Source organism: Micropterus dolomieu, linkage group LG02, assembly GCF_021292245.1.
Source record: "Micropterus dolomieu isolate WLL.071019.BEF.003 ecotype Adirondacks linkage group LG02, ASM2129224v1, whole genome shotgun sequence".
NCBI classification, from domain to species: Eukaryota; Metazoa; Chordata; class Actinopteri; order Centrarchiformes; family Centrarchidae; genus Micropterus; species Micropterus dolomieu.
In genome coordinates, this window is record NC_060151.1 from 21,604,247 (window position 1) to 21,624,375 (window position 20,129).

Genomic DNA, 20,129 nt, shown 5'->3' on the forward strand with positions numbered 1-20,129 from the left:
CAGTACATTGTTCATGTTTTTTGACTCTTTGGTGACAAACACAGTGAGTTTAACTTCCATCACATGAAGAACAACACTAAAAGGTCAAAAACACTCTTGAAAGACCATAGGCTGATTTCAAACCACCACTTAAAGGCTTTGGGAGTAACTGCTGCTAAAAATGCTGATGGGCACACTGTAATCAAGTTCAGGTGCACAGTGATGAGGGAGTCATCATTACAGCCCTTTTCAGCTCACAAAGGTATTTCTTATAAAACCCAGACTGCATCATATTCCTTGTGGAATAACACTTCCCAGGTAAGATCTGGATAAGATGCACACATTGAACTAATCTAGGTGCAGATATGCAAAGCAGACAGCTCGTCCCACAAGACCGATCTCATTTCTGGCCCACTCTGAGCCAAGATGTCAGACTGAATAAGACCGATTTAAGTTTACCAAGCACATTGTTGAGCATGTGCTGCTATACCAAAGACTGGTGTTCAGTTTAATCAAACTATGAACCTGTTAATCAAACAATTTTTCAAAGTATCAGGTGTTGGGTTGTGGATGACCGATTGCAGGGTTATAAAACACTGACATTTCAAGCCTTAGAGCAGAGTTATTTCTCATGGTAGTGAAAAGTTTGGGTGACAGCCATGGCTTATCTTCAGTAAAGGCATTAGGTGTATCATATTACACCTGGATCTAAGTTTGGTCAAAGACAATAAACCAAGGATTGTCCTTTGATGATGGGATGCAAGTCAAAATGTTCTCTATGCTTGCTGCCGCCTGAACTTCAGCCTATTAAAGGATATAAAAAGTATTTACACTACCATTCAAAAGTTTGGGGTCACTTAGAATATTCCTTGTTCTCAAAGGAAAAGTATTGTTTTGTCCCTTAAAATAACATCAAATTGATCAGAAATGCAGTGTGAAGTTGTAAATGACTGTTGCGGCAAACGGCTGATTTGTAATGGAATATCTACAGAGGTATACAGAGGCCCATTATAAGCAACTATCAGCCCTGTGTTCCAATGGCATGTTGTGTTTGTTAATCCAAGTTCATAATTTTAAAAGGCTAACTGATCAATAGAAAACCATTTTGCAATCATGGTAGCACAGCTTGAAAACTGTTGTGCTGATTAAAGACACAATAGGCAATAAAACTGGTCTTCTATAGGCTAGTTGAGTATCTGGAGCATCAGCAGTTGTGGGTTCTATTACAGGCTCAAAATGGCCAAAAACAAAGAACTTTCTTCAGAAACTCGTCATTCTATTCTTGCTCTGAGAAATAAAAGCTATTCCATGTGAAAGAAACTGAAGATCTCGTAAAATGCTGTGTCCAATTCCCTTCACAGAACAACTGAGCAAGACGACAAAAGCATTAGAGTGTCTAGTTTGAGAAACAGACGTCTCACAGATCCTCAACTGGCAGCATCATTAAATAGTATCCGGAAAACACCAGTCTCAAGGTCAGCAACCTGGAGTCGTCTCTTCACTGTTGATGTAACAGTGAAGAGGCGAATCCAGGATGCTGACCTTCTAGGCAGAGTTGCAAAGAAAAAGCCATAAAAAGAAAAGATTAGGCCCTAATCTTTTCTTTTTATTGGCCAGTCTGAGATATGGCTTTTTCTTTATCTTTGCCTTTGTCATTTACATTAAGAATGTACACTTTGTATTTCTGATCGATTTGATGTTATTTTAATGGACAAAACTGTGCTTTTCTTTTGATAACAAGGAATTTCCTAAGTGACCCCAAACTTCTGAACGACATTGTGTATTGTATAAACTCATAAATATGAGTATATTTAATGATATCGAAAGAGGTTGCAAGTGAAAGAGGTTGCAAGAAAAAAATGGATATTCATTTTCACAGGGGAGTCTCCACAACACCCACTACCATCACATCCCATGAAGGCCTCTGCAGATGGTGGGAAAGCCAGAGGGAAATCCCTGTAGGCTTCTAGTTTTCTTTGAAGCAGCACTACATGCAGCTGCCATGAGAGGCTAAAAAAGGCAGGCCTGTGGCAGCTTTGGCCACATTAACATCATCACCAAAAACAACCAATTGCACACACTTACCAAAAAGTAAACATATTCACAGCTACCCAACAGCAAACTGTAATTACACTGAGGCATGTGCATCAACGCACATACAAATATGTATCATTTGCATTTGATCGTTTGGATTAACTACACGGCCATGGGCAATCACAGACATTCCTTCCCACGTTTTAACATTGGCAAATAATGATACTTCAACAAGATTAACAATCAGTCAATATTTACAACGATTAACAGACAGCCTAAGGCTTTAAACAATAAAGTTTTTCCCATGACATCCAAATACCATGGAAAATGACTGGACTGATTTTCCATAACTAAGACTAAACCAGCTAAAACACAATGGTGCAATACATCCAGACAATAACTGTCATGTTATAACATCAGATGGAATAAATTAATTTCATTATTTGTGGCATTGTATTCCATAAAACATCCATGTGGTTGATTTCTCACATGTATGTTTATTCTTTTACACTTGCATAGACTAAAGTGATAAAAACTTGTGGATTATATCTCATAACTCATAACTAAAGTCACCATATCCTTGACAGAGTACAACAAAGCTGGATTAATACCAATATATTACAATTAAGAACCAACATTACTATAGCATTCAAATGTTTGGGAAATGTATACAATTATTTGAGGTGATGTACATTTCCCCTTAATACTACATCTTCTGCAAGTGCTACATAATAAAGGTATCAACAAACATTCATCATAACAACATATATTTATCTTTTTACCTGATAGGACACCTTCAACACATTATGAAAAACAATCTTTATGAAGCAGTAATACCTTTTTCAAACTTCTTAAATCAATAAATATGGAGGAAAAATATTCAGACAAATAAGTGACGACAGGGGACAAAGTCAATCAGCAAATATTATACGAGTTTATGTGAAGAGTAGATGTCCACTTATTTTCTAAAATGAATAAGTATATTGTGGACATGCTGTATAGGTATGCATAGGTAGCCAAACTCAGACATCAGAAGTTCATGTGGTTTCAGGTTGGAACATAAAGACAATAGCACAAGAAGTTGTTTTAAAATGGGTTGATGAAGGGCTACTAAATTGAAAGGCATAAAAAAACATTTCAAAAAGTGTTGAGAGAGTGATGTGTAAAGAATATAATCGGGAACAACGTAGAAAAACCTCAGCATGAAAAAAAACATGTGCAACCAGCGATTGTACTGTAAAGCAGGCGCAGACTATGCTGCTAAAAATAGCTGATCGTATAGCCAGAACAAGCAGTTGGATGGGGGGGGGTATATATTTTCCTTTTCTGTGTGGGTCTGAGGTAAAACGGTTTCCCCACAATCTGTAAAAAAAAAAAAGAAAAAAACAAAAAACAAAAGTACAACTACAGCGAGGAGCGGACCACTCTTTCACACTTCCCCTCTAACATTCCCTGATTTCAACAACCGTAACTTTCCCATGCGTCTACTTAACCCTCGAGTGGCTGTTACTCAGAGCTGTTGCACAGAACACGAGTCCCCCCCCCCCTCCTGGTTGGACCCAGCCAGCAGTGTGCTTGGCAGGGGGTCGGTAAGGGGTCGACCAAAGACAGAAATAACCTCTTGTTTGCCCACTGGCATGCTGCAACTAATACTGTTGTTCTGAAAGAGACTGTGTTTTTGTCTAGTATTGTAGTGGATCCTGAAACCCAGTGACAGTGATGCTGTATGATTGGTGGGTGGCAGCTTTAAGAAAACAGAAAAAAATTACTTTAAAAAGTGTATCTAATGCTGTCATGGACTCACATTCTCTCTGAATTAACAGGTTTTCCGCTGCACACACTAAGTTGTCTTAGTCTGTGTGAGGGAGAGTGCAAAATTGTAAATCCATTCTTAAACGTAATTATTTTTTCTACTTTTTTATGACCTAAAAAGCAATTCTAAAAAGCAATTTTAAATAGCTTAAGTATATTTTCATTAAAGTGGCAGGGCTGCTTAGTGGACTGCTACGCTATGCCTGCAGCTCTGCTGACTCAAGGGGAAACTTGTTACTCAGTCCTCACATTGCATTAGATGTATGTGCATAATGAAAATTACATTAGCAGCTAATTTATGCTAATTACTGTTAATGCACTGGACTTATTACAGAGACGAGGTGCCAAATGAGTTTTCCATGCCTGAGTGGAAAGTGAAAACCTCTTCCCTTATTCAGTTTGGGATCTTAGGACATAGTTTTGCTATGCAAATAAAACACTCTGGAGATATGGATAAATCTTAATTTTATGGAACTATATAATACAATGTGTAAATGCTTTCTACTGTTTGCTAAATCTTAATTTTGAACATTTTCTTCCTGAACTCTCCAACAATATACTATCTATCAACACTGCCAAGTGGTATACATACCATTTTTGTGTCCCCAGAAAAAAGATCAGGAATAGCATTTGCTCATTGGAATAACAGGTAACAATAACAGTGTAACCATGGCCGCAGCCTCAGGAGAGACAGTCAGTCAGAACAGCAGGCTGAGAGAACACAGTCCAGACCACAAGGGAAACATTAACTGCTTTGTAAATGCCAGGAATATAAAGTGTGCAGTGTTGTTTTCAGATGGACGTTAATGCAGCCTATACACTAAGCACAGCACAAGATAAAATAAAAGTCACCTTGTTCATCACACAAATGTACTTCATCACAGCAAAAATGTGGCACATAAATGTGAAATAATGTATAACTGATAAGGCATATAAGAATCAAATATGATGCATTACATTGAGCTGCATTTTGATGCAAAACTGGAAACTAAAAGCTTACCTAAAACGTCTCCCTTTTTCTGTCTGTCAGATATGCTCCCTCTATTCATCTACTGTCATCTCCCTGCAACTGATTTACTTCCTGACTCAGCTATGGGAAACAGTGAAGTTATCCTGATTACAGACATTTCCTTCCTCCACCATTCACAGCAATGCCTGGAATGGCTGCAGTATTTACTCAGGCCTGAAGCGGTAAACTGCAGATCCCACACCCACATGGCATATGGATCATGGGCTACAAAGGCCAAGCGTTTCTGGGAGAGTAGTTCTACTTAACCCAGACAAGAAAATACTGATATTCTTTAGCAAGAGACATGATGTAATTGGATAATCTGTTGAAGATTCAAAAACCTGAATCTATAGAACCCAAGACTGGATTTACTGTACTGTACAGGAGCACATTGCCTCTCTGAGCTTCCCCCTCTGGCTTTGGGCCCCCTGAAACTTCCCCACATTTACCCCTAACTAATGACAACGCTGCTTGGATCCTAAATGGTTTTCAGGCCCAGTTCTTGTGGTTTCCAACTTGAAAAACAAGGTGTTTTTAAAAGTGTACATGAGTCCTGCAAGCTTTGACACCATTCCACTGCTCTTGATGTTGAACTAACCCTTGCCCTGGATTATAACATCATCAACAGAAAATTACTGTCAGTTAGTATACCAAATTACCTGCTGCAGGAACATTGAACAACTTGTATTGCTGGACATAATTAGATTAAAAATGAATAAAACAGGACTTACACACACTATAGCTGAGAGAGTGTCCAGCACTACAAGCTGTTCCACAGTCCTTGTGAGTCTCACCAGAGGGGGGCACTAAGAGCTCATATTTGATATTTGGGAGGCACCCTAACATGATCAGGTTTATATTGTATAGAGGTATAACAGGAAGGCCCTCTCATGGGGAGTGGTTCCTATAAGTTGGGCAGGACTACAGGATTACAACCGTTACCTGACAACATATTTATTATTCTAAATTCATACTAAGGATGAATTTACTCTAAATATATTTCACAGTAGAGTGACATCTCTGAGGATAAGGGTCATTGTATTCATTCATATCACATTCATAAAAAAAATTTCTCCCTCTACTGCTACATTAATGAAAAAAATACATAAAAAACTTGTTTGTAAAACATCAAATGTAGCTGCCAAAGATTTTTTGTTGTATGGTGATGAAAGTTACAATAGAATCATCATATTACATAATTATTTGCAGCCTTGTAAATAAAGTTAAAGATTTCCCTTGAATCTTATTGTACTGAATTTACGTGAAGTGAACAAAACAATCTCTGATGCCACAATAACAACTCTAGAGATCTAGGCAGCTTTGACTATTGCTGCCAAGTGAGAACTCCACAGATATTCTACAGTTGTCAGGCAAAGTTAACTCACTTAGTATTTGGAATACACTGCGCAGCATGGTAGTGAAGTGGTTAACACAGTTGCCTCACAACAAGAGGGTTCAAACCTACCGCCCGAGCTAGGGCCTCTCAGTGTGGAGTTTGCATAGTTGTGTGCCAGCCCTGTGATAAGCAGCTGGATAAGTGGGTGTAGCTAATGGATGGATGATGAATTACACTGCCATCTAGTGTAATATAAGGGGACTATTATAGGATCCATTTCCCATATAATGTAAACCCATAGGTATATTTCCATTCCAAAAAGTGGCAAAGGACGTAAGAGGTAGCCATAATCTCTGCCCTATTTGAACTTAAGATACATTATTGTCAATCTCAGAGACAGATAATGACAGAGGCTACATCAAACGGTGACACTGTTTATGCAAAATTTTGTGAGTGCTGAAACCAAATGCAGCTGCTGCTTAGTAGCCCCTCTACCCATCAGAAAATATATAACCACGAGAGCCAGCAAGTGGCACATTTTTCATTTAAAATTTTCATTTATATTAGCATGATAAGCAATCATGTATTATTAACTGCTGTGCAGAGGAAAATTTCTGATAAACTCTGAGATGGAGGTATCAATTACTAGGTGGGGTGTTTCTGTCTACCAAGCATTTTGGCCAAAATGCAGTCCAACCTTCTGCACAAGTATTACTCAATGTTTAATATGGCATGTCTCCCCAAGATGTGTTTTCAAACAGTCAAATACCTTGATCTAGTAGCAGTGGACTTTTCTCGATTTCTTCACATCTAGGAAACAACCAATTAAGATTCAGGCAATGGACAAGTAAAGGTAAAATATTTCACAACACCAAATAATTATGTTTTTATTTTCTTTATGTACAGGAGTGCCACCATAAACAAACACCTCGCAGTTTCACAGAAAATTTGAAGAATATTCAAAGGTAAAATCAGCAAACTGGGAGGCTGAGTATATACAATGAGGATTGATAGTGTCACAATGAAACGGCTGTCTGTGGTGTTATCATTTAGTTTGGCTTTTTGTTTGCGTAGATAAATAAATAAATATAAAAATTAAATTAATGATGAAACATTTGCACTTTGTTTCCAAATAGGGCCCGGATACTAGCCTGGATTTATATAGACACAGGGGGGCAGTGATGTCTTTGTGCGATGTAGCTTTTCAGAGAGCACATTTGAATCTGGGAGGTTAAAATTATATCTGAAGTGTTGCTTCAGCACCACACTGTGATAACTCTAAAATCTTTTCAGTCCATATGCCCTCCATCAGCTTTGTCCAAATGTAGCGATAAGTATGAAGCTATAAGAGTGTGATATATTAGTCAGTGATGCTCTCCCTTGGAGGCGAATCGTTGGAGTGAATCCATCCTGATTCTGCAGGATGTTATCTGTTCTGAAATGTCCGAATATATATTAAAATACCCATGATCAGGATAACTGCATTTCCATTTCCATTTATTTGACTCTTTTAAATATATTATCTTTATGAAGTGTGAAGGGGAATGATAAAAAGTTTTACTGAGTACTGTACTTACTGTATTTAAGTCAGTTTAACTCCTATTTTTTAGAGGGGTGTTTATAAACTGAGGGATGGACGTTCGTTCCTCTCAGCACACGACATCATGAATCAGTACTACGTAAAACGATTTTTTCAATGTACTATTGAGTATCTAGCCAAAGCTTTTAAAGCTTTCCTTTGACAAATTAAGTGGCTGCTTGGTGCACCATGACCTGAAGGCCCAACAGAGAGAATTGTTACACTGACTTCACAAGTCAAGTTTATTGTGAAGGCCTGACTTCACAATAAAGTGCAATACAATACAACAAAGTGAGATACAATACTTAAAACAAATAAATACACAAGAAAAACATAAATCAGACAGCCATAAAACCCTTGTCTATCTAAAAGCTTGTTTGAATAGCAGAGTGAGTTAATATGCGTCTTGGTCGTTAAAATTTTGTGGCACAATTTTGTTGCCGCTTTGGTGTCAACCACTGCACACATTCCATTTTTCAGTGGAATTGCCCTTTAATAGAGATTTCAATGGATGGTACTCTCTTTTGCTGGAATGAACCGGGCAGGCCATGCAGGTTGTGCTCCATGATGGGAAGCAGGCACTCAATGCACCTAGAACCATGATATAAATTATTACCTTATTTACTTTACAATGCACTTTTAGGAACCATCCCGCCAGAGTAGTGGAATTTAGAGAAAGGCCCGTGGGCAAGGGTAGGTCAGGGTTAAGGAGCAATCAAAGTTGCAGGTGGATGCTTTCTGTTTTCTGTATCTTGTAGTATCTTTGTCATATTGTTATGGCTTTATGCTATGTTAGTGACAATGATCACTAGTTGACATATATATTTTTTCTCCAAAATAAACAAATTAGTCACAAAATTGTTCACTCTTCTATATATTGAATGGAATTTTTTAAATTGGGGAAAAATATTTTGCAGCAATTTCAAATATCTGGAAATGGGCATGGTATTTTATAATTGGACACATGGTGCCACAATTGGATATAGATCGACATAAACGGACTTAGCTTGGTCAGTTGCCTAAACTTGAATGAAATTTCATTGAAATCCATCAAGTTGTTTTTGAGACGTCAAGTGAAAGAAGAAGCAAATAAACAGAATTAAAAGCGGTTGGTGGGGGGAATCTGGACTTCTTAGGAGAAACACATACGATGCTTATTTGAAAGCAAGTCTTTACTTGCAGCAAACAGCAGGCAAGAACAAACCTTATCATCAAACGGTATTTGTAAACCTAATTGCAGCCTCATTTCTCCTGTTTTGTCCAAAGACTTGCCCTCGCCATTTTCTTTTAACAGACCAATTATCTTATAAGCCCATGTGCCCTGTTTCCTTTGCCTTGTTCATCAGTCTCCACATGCTTTTTATTCTTTTTAGACACATTTTAGAAAGACATGTCACCGCATTCTAAAGAAATGTAGAAAAACACAAGTGTGTGTAATATTTTCAGCCCTTTTCAAGCAGTACAGTAAATAAACTTTTTATGACAAAAAGAATGCAGTGTGACTGATATTGCACTATCCTTTTCTATTGCTAAACCTCTTTACTATTATGTCTCAGTTCGGATAGGAGGAATAATGTGTATTTAATTTTTTAAAAGTCATCAACCAACAGGCAGCCATTGGTCATGTGGTTTTCAAAAAGCAATTCTGAGTAACTTGATTAATCATGGGTCATTTCATTTTCAAACAACATGCTGCTCTCTCAGTGTGGCTGCAGTCAAATCCTCAGAGTCTGCAGCAGTGATCAAGGCCTATACAAATAAACCAGCCTTGACTTCACTCTCACTGAATGTAAATGTCAGAACAATTTGAGAGGTGGGACACAAACTTCACTGGAACCACAGAGGTTTCTGAGCGCTGTCATCTAGAGAAGCATGAAACACCCCCTGGATACAGTAGCTGAAAAGCTTATAAGTCTTTTGCTTTTTTCCATCTTAAGCATTTAGTTTATAGTTGTTCCTTAAGAGTTTCCACAATAACCAAACTTTGACACAAAATAACACACTTGCATTGTAAACAACCAGCTGTTTGCAAGAAGATTTTCTTTGTCATTTTCTTTGGCACATTGGTTGTTACTTTAATTCAAATGACTAACCAATATAATCAATGCTTTCCAAGGAGCCCTAGGTACAAACGTATATTAAAACCAACACAAAAAGCTGTAATTAGAAGTAACCATTTTTTCTGCTATTGATTAATTCGCCAAATATTTTCTCGATTATTAATTTTGTATATAAAATATCAGAAAATTACAATGTGATGTCACTGAATGTCTTGTTTCCCCAAAGATATTCAACCTCACATTTTAGTAGTGTAGTTTATGTATTGTCTGTATATGGTCAAACAACCTTATGTCACCTTATGTCACATACAGAATAGAATGAAAAAGTCTTTGATTTGTAATCTATGTGTTCAGTGGTTATAAATGCCAATAATACAACAACATACAAAGACTTACACTTTATAATTAGTAATCTTTTTTAAATTTTCTGTTGTTTAAAAAATTTCCGCTTGTGTGTGAGGCAAATAAAACATGTGAAACTGTAGGAAAAAAAGTTCCATAAAGAAAACAAAATTTATAGTTGTGATGCCTACAGTTGTCAGTCCACCTAACAACTTAAGCAATAAAGCTGTGAAAAGATTGGGCAGAACAAAGAGCATGGAGAGATTTACGGTTTGGGGAAGGTAAATTTGCAGAGAAAGAGAGAAAACAGCTGCAGTAAATGTCCATCCTAGCTGCGGTGAAATTGGGTGAAATACAGCTTTGACAGGAGCGCAGGCGAATAAACAGGACAATTTGTGGTAAATAGAAAAGTCTTCTGACCCTGACACAAATTGGGCAGCTTGTTCGTGTTGTCAAAATAGTGTCACAAACTGTGCTTCGACACGTAGTGGCAGCATCACCAGCTCATTAAAACAAGTTAACGTAACGCAGCATGACATAGTACATTCATGATTTATGAAGAGCAAATCTATAAAATTAAGGAAACTGACGCACAGGTCACAACACCACTGATGAGCCAGAGTATTAGAGTCAATTGTAAATTCAGTTAAAACACATATCCACTCATTATGTGTCTATGTGACTGAATGTTTTCACATACTATTTGCAGATGAGAATGTGCTGGTGGGCAGACCTGAAACTTTCCCTCAAAGGTCAAATCTAGACCCAATTTGATTTGAGTAACCCAGCGAAGTGTCTGCTCTGTGTGTGTGTGTGTGTGTGTGTGTGTGTGTGTGTGTGTGTGTGTGAGTGTGAGTGTGAGTGTGAGTGTGTGTGTGTGTGTGTGTGCGCACGCACTCCTGCCAAATTCTCAGAGAGTGCATGTTAGGGAGATCAGCTTTGCTCCAGTAAAATGTGTGGGCTGAAAATAGGCCTGATCGAAGAATAGTGTGTCATATTACATTGCACAGGAGACCCATGGAGCTAAAGCTCTTACTGATGTCCCTTCACTTTTCTAGACTGAGGTCTCCACTTCTCCTGAACAGCACACAGTAGATTGTTACAGGACATCAGTCAAGGTCACATTATCAGACACAGTAAACTAGCAGAAGCAAAGGAGAGTGAAATATTAAACGTTCTTTCAAAAGGGAACCTTAAGTTACTGTTATTGTTTTTCCCCTGGCCTTAAACAGTTCTTACATTTAATACTTTAAAGTTATTTTTGAATTATAACCGATTTTCTTTGTTCTTTGCTGATAAGATTTAGTTCTTAAAGCCTTTAATTTTCGGACTATAAACGTTCATATGAAAGTTATATCCGAGTTTATTATCAGCCAACAATTGTGAGTCATAAACACAGTGGTCCCTTGAGCAACACAGTGCCTTTTTTGTGTGGCAACATTGTTTCCTATTCGTATTAAAATGTTTCAAGTGTGACTTTGCTGCTTGTGCTTTGAAAGCAGCTAAAAATAATCAAAGAAGCCACAAGACTGTAAACATAGTAATGGGCATTTTGTGGGCTGGCTCACCTGGGAGTGGACTGGATGGACGTTCAAACATTATTGCTACAGTTGAGTCACAACTCTCTGGGATATGTGCCAAGCCTGGCAGCCCAATTCTGGATATCTCTGCTGTGGCAGGTCCACAGTTTTTCCTCCTCCAAGCAGTTAATGTCCCCAGCACCAAAAGCATTACGCCCCCCCCCCCCCAGACCCACATATCTGGGTCTTTCACACATAATGCAACGCCTGCAGCAAGAATGTTTTTGAAAGGCAAGGTGAATAGTCAATGACATCTGAAAATAACCACCTGCAGCTGTGATTCTTCAAATGGAAGAAAAATTCTCAAACTTCTATGTTATGGGTTTGACGCCAGACACCCTCTGCCTCCCTGTAACGCACTGTCTAATACAACAGCATTCTAAAACATAGTCTTCACAATAAGTAGCATTCCTGGAATTTAAATATCAAAAAAAGATGCGCATCCTTTGACTGTATTTTTCAAAGCATTATAGTTTCACTCCTGCGACAGACCGAAGCAGCCAGACAAGCATTTACTCCCAGTGGTCAGGATGCTCATTATCCCCTGTGAAGCTCACATAGTTAGAGAAGTGAACTCTCATCCTGCTATAATGAGCTTGGCATTCCACTGGAGACTTTGGCATGAAGCTGTCCAACTTGGAGTGAGGCAGCCCCGCTGTTGCTGTGCAGCTGACTGAGGGAAATGAACAGAACCTCTGATGGCGTCCTGGATGGGCTGTTAGTTATCTACTGCCAGGCATCACTGCTTCCACTGTCCCCTGTGGAGCATGATGACCTGACTTTTAATAGACATGCACTTTTCTTTTAAGGATTTCTCTGACTTAGTCAAATGCTGGGTAGCTGTTCAATCTTGAGAAATGAATAGAATTACATGGCTACTAAGTTGTTATTTTTGTTGTTTTTTTAGTTTAGTGCATGTCTATTAAAAGTCAGGTCATCCTGCTCCATAGGGGACAGTGGAAGCAGTGACGCCTGGCAGTGGATAACTTATTGTGAAGACTATTTTTTAATCTTGCTCCCAAGACATTTGTAATTCCTTAGATAACTTTTTTTGGTGCTGTATCAGCCCTTTAAAAGAATTTTCAGACCAAAACAGGGGAGATTTCTCACAATCATGGCATCAGCCTTATTTGCTTTTTATGTATAGTATTATATTAATATTGTCATTTCTCTCTTTTCTGGTGGGAAGAAAGCATCCTCATTCTTTCAAGTTTAATTGTTTTTGTTACAGTATGTCCAGTATTTTCAGTTTGGACCAGAGTCTTTCCTTAAACTATGGGTCCAACAGTTTACTACATGTTTGATCCGATGCTTCTCTGTCCAGTGAGTCTGATTGGAGCTCCTCGTATATATATATATTTTTTTTGTAAATTAAACATTTACTTTCTGCACTTAAATATAACAGTACATTCAAGTAAGGCTAAGCTTTGAGGTTAGAGTCATTTGTGGTTCTAGCTCTGTTTTCCCAACTTTTAATTATTCACTATTTTTATTTTCACATGAAATAAGACATTCACAAATGTTATGGTTAAAGAGAATTTGGACATGATGATTGATACCTGATCAACAAGTATTTTTGATAACAACTAACAACAATAACAACTGTTTTTATAGTGTGATTCAGCTTTTTCTTAGAGGTCTGGTTAAGAAAGGTTATGTGTTTTCTAAGAGACCTGACCACAACAATAGAAATAAACCGACTTACAGAAAACAACAAACACGTGCATTTCATTACAGAAAGTCTGATGAGAGGAGAAGAGACAGGTTCTAAAATAGCCATTTTCAAAAATAACAAAAATGTCCAAAAGTTTCTCTTCACATTCTTTTTAAGAACAGCTTTAAACTCAGAAAGAGTTTGAAGTCTTTCCGGCGGCTATTTCCAGCTACAGACAAGTCAGACATTATGAAGTCTTTCTTATTCATCGTTGTCAGAATAATAAGCAGACATACCCGCAGACATGTCAGTGACCGAACACTTCTGTTTCTGGATTGAATATTTTTTTCTTGTTAGACAGAGCAGCCTCTGTGTGGGACTGTGAGTGCCGAGGGTGACCGAGAGGTTTTGTGTGACAATGAAATTTCAAAAGTGATGAAGAGAAAAATATGCAACCCAATTACAGCATCTAAAACATCATGAGAGGTTGAACAGTAATCTGCTTCTGACATGCGCCAAATGCTTCAACAAAAGTTCTGTGCTTCTCCTACGCTATGAATATGTTTTCAAAAGTTCCTCTTTCTTGTGATCATCTGAACACAAAGGTCACTTCATCTCAGACCCTCTCAGCTGGGTGCTTAACGAATCAGATTTTGTCAATTTCAAAAGAAAATTTCAACGCTCAATTTCAAAAGTTTGTCTCAACCAAAGGAAGCTATCAGCGATAAATCTGAAAAAAAATGCTTTGGACCATTGTGAGCTGCCAGTCCATCTAGTGATTGGTTTGGACTACACAATAACCAAATTATGCATTTTTCTCCGCCACATGGTTTGAGCTCAATTTCTAGAAGACACATTGGAAGCACAAGAAGAAATAAGCCATTTGGGAAATAGGCCGCTTTGCTAGCAGTTACTTCAGTAAAGACAAACCAAGCTCAGAAATGTGCTGCTTTGCCAAAGGCACATTTAACAGCTTGAGCAAAATTGAAATTTATTAACAATACATCTTAGGGCAATCATAATCTTCAAAAACCAAATTTTCCAATTGAGTAGTGACCTTGAATCTCACACTACTGTCTCACATCAGCATCTTCTTCATCTGTAGGAAATTTCCTATTACTCCTAAGAGTAATATCCTGTAGCAGTAGTATCAGGCCATGACTTACTTTGCAGAGTACAGTGTGCTAGCAGGTCTGTCTCACTCATGGTCATCCTGGCTATTTTTTTCTGTTACCATGACAACATTTCTCTGCACTCCTCTGCCTCTTGATTGTGTGGAAAATGAAGAAGACAAAGGGGAAAATGTCAGAGGCTGTGTAACAGTGACTGAACACAGATGAACAGTCGCCACTGACTGGCCTACTTTAACTTCAAATTACTTAAAGGCTCAGTTTGATATGTTTGAGATGTTGCGTATCTCACCAATTTTAGTCTCGGTGTTCTCAGCTATCTATAGTCATGGAAAATTGTGTCGCTCCATCTTGCCAACTCTTCGCATCCTATATTAATAAATCCAGTCAGGGTGTAAAGCTCAGGTCTGGTTTTAAAGAGTGATTTGGAGGTACCACAAACCCTCATACAGCCTTAAATAATCTCATACAGTGGCATACTGTCAGGGGCGCTTTATGGTGCTGCCATCAAGAAAGAAAAGTTGGGTGTAATCCCCCCCCCCCATTCTCCCTTACCACCTGCTGTAACTAGGACAAAAGTAAAATAAACACAATCACACAACAGGCCATTCACCAAAGCTCGCTGTGACTCCAGAAGCCTGAAGCTAGGGCTTATAGCTTTTTGACCCAGTATCACTTGATCAACAGCCAAAACCTGCTGGGTTGCAGAGGAAGGAGAAAAAGTTGAGTATGAAGGTGTGGGCCTGTGTTTATCAAGTGTCTCAGAGTCTTTCCACGAATTACACTGAAAGTGAAACTAGGACTAAAAACGCTATGATTGCCTCACAAGGATAAATACTGATACTATTCCCGACAATAAATCAAAGAAGCCTTTCAGATTTACAGCTAAATGTTAAAAAGTTTTGTCCAATGATTATCCTTCAGATGTCACGGACCCTTGAGTTTTAGTGACTTCCTTTTGCTTTTGGTGCACCAAAGGGGATAAATAAGTCGTTGTTTTTTATAGCAGTAAATTAACTCTGAAGCCTGTATCTGTTTTAATCAAATGACACTGCTAATATTTAAATATTTAGACATTTCTCTTGCCGAGAGTTAGATGAGAAGATTGATGCCATTCTCAACTCTGTACAATCAGCCAGCAGTCGGTTAACTTAGCTTAGCATCAAGAGTGGAAACGGGTACAGCTAGTCTGGCTCAAACTAATTAACACTATATCTTGTTTGTTTAATCAGGCGCAGTCTCTGCTTGCAAAATCACTTTGATGACAAGACTTCAGTGATTCACTATGCCTAGCTAAGATAAAGTTCACTACATAGCCCCCTGTAAAACTGCAAATGTTTGTACACTTTGGTTTTTGGATGGATTAAAGAAACAGCATATAACATGTTAATTAGTAAACTTTAGGGGTGATTGTGGGTGGATTTTGTTACTTTTAGACAGAGTCAGGTTAGCGGTTTACTTTAAAGCAAATGTGATCAACTTGATAAAGTCTTCCCCACTAGTTTCAGTCAGTCCAATGCTATAACATTGTACCCTTTTATCTGGCTTGAACCTCTTTATTCATAATATTATCTATCTCCCACTAAGACTCCACATGATGTCATATTAGAACAATGAGCAGTTCATACACTATCAAGAGAATATGGAGATGAAAAGAAACCACAGAGTTGAGAAAGTCAAATCAGAAGGTCATGTACATTTGTTTGTGTGTCTCACTTTGAAGCAGAGAGCTTCAAGCTACGCCGGCATGAATAACTCATACAGCTGCGAGCAGAGGCCATAACACTGGGGTCACATGACAAAAGACCATCTGCATGACACTTCTGCTGTATACTGATTTCACAACCTTTTTCAAATCTGTTGAAATGTAGCTGCAAACCTTTTACTGTTGTGACGTAAATCTCACAAAAACAATATGGGTCACTTTCACCAGAAAGTGACTGAAATGTTGAATTTGTCACAGATATTTCATCTGATGATCAAAATGATGCCAAATGAAGGCAAAGTAGCTTATATAACGCAACAGCATTTTGTCATGAAGTAGCCTCCTTTAAACCTATCCAAACACTGAGATAATAGAGTATGATGCAGTAATGAACACTGATATTTCAGAATGGGAAATGTCAGCATGTTAACAACAAAAACTCCCGAGACATCTGAGAAACATTAGCTGCCATTAGATAAAACCCTTACATTGTTGTTGATTTTCATGTTTTTACTTGAAATAAAGGATTACCTCTAGGGGGTTATCTATGAACTTATAAAAGGTTTTACTAGTTTGCTACTACTTTGTTCTTTGTTGAAAACCTCATGGTGCTGTAAACAGAAAGAAAGTAGTGTTTTTAAAGGCTGTAACTGCAACTGGTGAACAAAAAAAGCTTAGTGGATGCTTCTTTTCTAGGGAGGGATCCCTATAAATAACTTTATTTCTTGGATAGCGGAATTGTTTATTAATAATGAAGGAGCAAATGTGGATTTACTTCTCCACTGAAAATGTATTAATCTAATTCTGGAAAGCACACCTTTGAAATGTGAGTCCCTTCAACCTGTTCAAAACACTGGTGTTAAAATGACGGATGTAAAAGCAATTGCTTATGAAGAACAGATAAATACAGAGCCCTAATGAGCAGGATTTGACTAGACTGGACTAGACTAGCATGCACAGAACAGATGTAAAAGTAGCAATTCAAGTATGTCAAACATTTGTTATAGAAATTTTAAAGTATGGATATGCAGTTCTTCCTACTTTTAACATAACTGAAGCAACATCAAAAGCCCTTTACCATATAGTCACACTGCTGTTGACACAGGGTGTAAATGTAACTTACCACACATTTCTTTTACAGTTTTGACTGTACCATATTCTAATTGACCTGATCCTTCACTCCATATAAAACTGAAAGTATAATCAAGGAGCTTGGGCTGCCTGCTTAAAGAACACAATAAACAGAAAATGTCTTATCTTTAGATCTTAGAAGGTGTATATGTCTAGTAGAACCAGGCCGTTATGAGTTAATTGCAGATAAATCAGTATCTTTGACCACCAGAAAGCACTCTGCTGTTGGCAACACACTGCCACAAATCCACCACAAAACACAATATGAAGCTGACATAATCGACTGTAACTATTCACAACACTAACAAAAGTTTTTAAACTGCATTATGTCATGTTATCTTGTTAACGTCTCATAACTACACGTAACAAATGTAAGGGATAAGAAAAAGAAACTAATATAGTCCGATATATCGGAATATAAGATTTTAGAAACCTCAAATATCAAAATCAGTATTAGTCTTAAAATCCCATATCAGTCGGGCTTGAATGTCTAGCCTTTCAGAAAATTGTAAATGTACATACATCTATGTACAAAGATATTTTGGAGTTCTTTTTTCAATCCTTTTGACTAACAAGACCATAAAATATTTATGTTTCCATTTTTTTGTCAAGGTTAAAAGAAAAGTTATCCTAAAGACATTGATTTCACAGTATAAATACAGGTGTTTTATAGATTCCTTTTGGGGAAAACACCCCTACAACACACTGGAACAGCACACTATCATTTATGTTTTGTCTCAGGCCTGAGCCGATCCATGTGAAAGTTGCATTACTCAAATGTAACAGAAAGGGATAACATTAAAATTCTCCACTGTGTGAGCATTTAATCAGCCTCTCTCCCTGTCTGAGCAGAATTACAACACTCATCTGCTCACCTGCTCCCACCAAAAGCATGGCACAGAACGACTCGAGACACTACATTTTTGGCAAGGATGCACCTGCAACAGTCCTTCAGTTGTCATGCAACAGTTTTGTCGAGTGTACATATACTTAATTACATATCTGATTACTGTAGTCTCAGAGTAGTCCTGCAGAAATATGTCACCCTTTTCTGTTTCAAAAACATCCAACACATACAGCCATTCCATTATCAGTGCTGGTAAGTTATTTTGGTGAACAATGTCATTTTGTACTTATCTTATTCCTTATTTATTTAAATATAACGTGACATTTGAAATGTCAAACTTGGTGCCTCATACACAAAAACAGTAAGAATATAACACTGTAAACACAATATAAAAGTACAGAACAATCTAATCAACACCAAAATGTGGGAAACTACTGAAAACATTCAAAATAAAACCAATGAAGACACTGTACAAGCATTGCTAATATTAGATTTTATTCATGTACTCAATTTTAAGATTTACTGTATTGGTGGAGATTATAATTGGGACTAAAAAACTACTAGATTTTTTTGTTAATGTCAATGTATGATGTATAACATAAAAATAGTGACTCATCAACAATGTCTCAGAGGGTGGCAATAACACTAAGAGAATACCAACTGGTTGAAGGTATAAACAGCAACTAAACTACAATGTGTTTGTTTAATTTGACAATCAATCACTATTTTACACTTTGCAATAGAACATTTAAATGAAATGTCACCGTCTGCAGTTCATCTGGTACTACTAAAGCTATAGTATTTTCACTTTAAAGGAACTCTAAAGTTTCATCCTTGGGGACTGTGCAAACTATTTATAGGGAACTTTAAAGATGCACAAAGACGAGACAAGCAAAAGCTCCCCTGACAGCCAATTGTAAATAAAAGTAGCCTCCCATGGCTAAGACGATTCAACATCAAAGTAAAAAAGATTTCTCAAGTGGCAGGTGGAGAGTCTTTCACCAATCATAATTTTAAATAAAAAAAGGTTTCTCTAAAAATAAATTAATAATAATAATAATAACAAAAATAAACTAGCTTTTGTGCAGATCCGTGCTTGTCAAGGCCCCTTCGTCGTCTATTACGGTTTGTAAAAGATCAGTAATTAATGGCTGACAGTGTATGGTTGACATATGGTCTGTTGCATGAAATGAACAGTGCAATAAAGTGCTGTGCATATGAAGTCCCTTTGAGAAGATTATTGTAACTAACTAACTCAGATCTTAATTGTATACATAAAAAATCTTACCAGCAGTAGTAATAGTAATAGTATTCAGGCTGTTTTTCAAAAACATATTCCTTGGACAAGATTGAACGCCTGTGAGTTGCACCAGTTGGTGTAGTATATCTCATTTATATAAATCAGGCTGATAACCAATCTGGGTGCATTTAAATTAAGCTTGACCAAAACAGGTTTTGAACACCCTGCAGTGGCTACATATTGCCATACTGTGTGTCCACATACATTATATATAACCCTGTATTGTGAGCTTGTGTTCTTGATATCTGATTTGAAGAATTGCAAAGATGGATTCTCTACAGAACTTGTTGGAGTGGATAAAATGACATTTTTCTTAGATATCACTTGTATTATAGCTGTGTGGGAGAGGTGATAATAACAGAGGCCAGAAGAGTTACAGCTCTAACTAAAACTGTTATGCTTTAACATATTTTTATTGTGTTGATTTCTACAAACTTGTTTATCTGTTGCTCATTATTGCTAGAAACAGAAAATGCTTCATATGATGCTGTTACAATATATTTAAATCATTAACCTAACTAATTTCTGACACATTGGTTTTTGAGATTCCTTTGTAACTGAGTGTGAGTGATTGTCAATGAGACATGAGGCATGAGTATCATTAATAGCTTGGATCTATAGTGGCTTCTGT

At 37.4% G+C, this 20,129-nt stretch overlaps 1 protein-coding gene across 23 annotated transcripts in view; it reads right to left on the bottom strand.

Annotated features, from left to right (window-relative positions):
* mrtfbb (myocardin related transcription factor Bb) overlaps positions 1-20,129 on the bottom strand; it is a 75,308-nt gene that overhangs the window by 19,116 nt on the left and 36,063 nt on the right. The gene's annotated exons all lie outside the window — the stretch shown is intronic.